This window comes from Arachis ipaensis, chromosome B06 (assembly GCF_000816755.2).
Source record: "Arachis ipaensis cultivar K30076 chromosome B06, Araip1.1, whole genome shotgun sequence".
In the NCBI taxonomy this organism is placed as follows: Eukaryota; Viridiplantae; Streptophyta; class Magnoliopsida; order Fabales; family Fabaceae; genus Arachis; species Arachis ipaensis.
Genome location: NC_029790.2, coordinates 19,477,808 through 19,478,081, shown reverse-complemented (window position 1 = coordinate 19,478,081; position 274 = coordinate 19,477,808).

Sequence of the window (274 nt, the reverse complement as noted above, 5' to 3'; positions counted from 1 at the left end):
ATTTTAGTATAAAATTTACTAAATAAATTTTATTAAGTTAAAATTTTCTAATAGAATTTTGAATGTTCTTATTTGTATGAGTTTGAATATATGCTTTTTTTTTTATTATTTTATCTGTTAGTTGTAATGTTAATGTTCGTTCCCAAACTTTCTCTCAAGGATAATACAAACGTACAAAATTTAAACAGTTTGTGTTTGCTGGTTCTCTACAGGATGTTTGGAAATCCGTGAAAATTTAATTTCCGTTAGAATTGAATTTAATTTCAGTATTTAA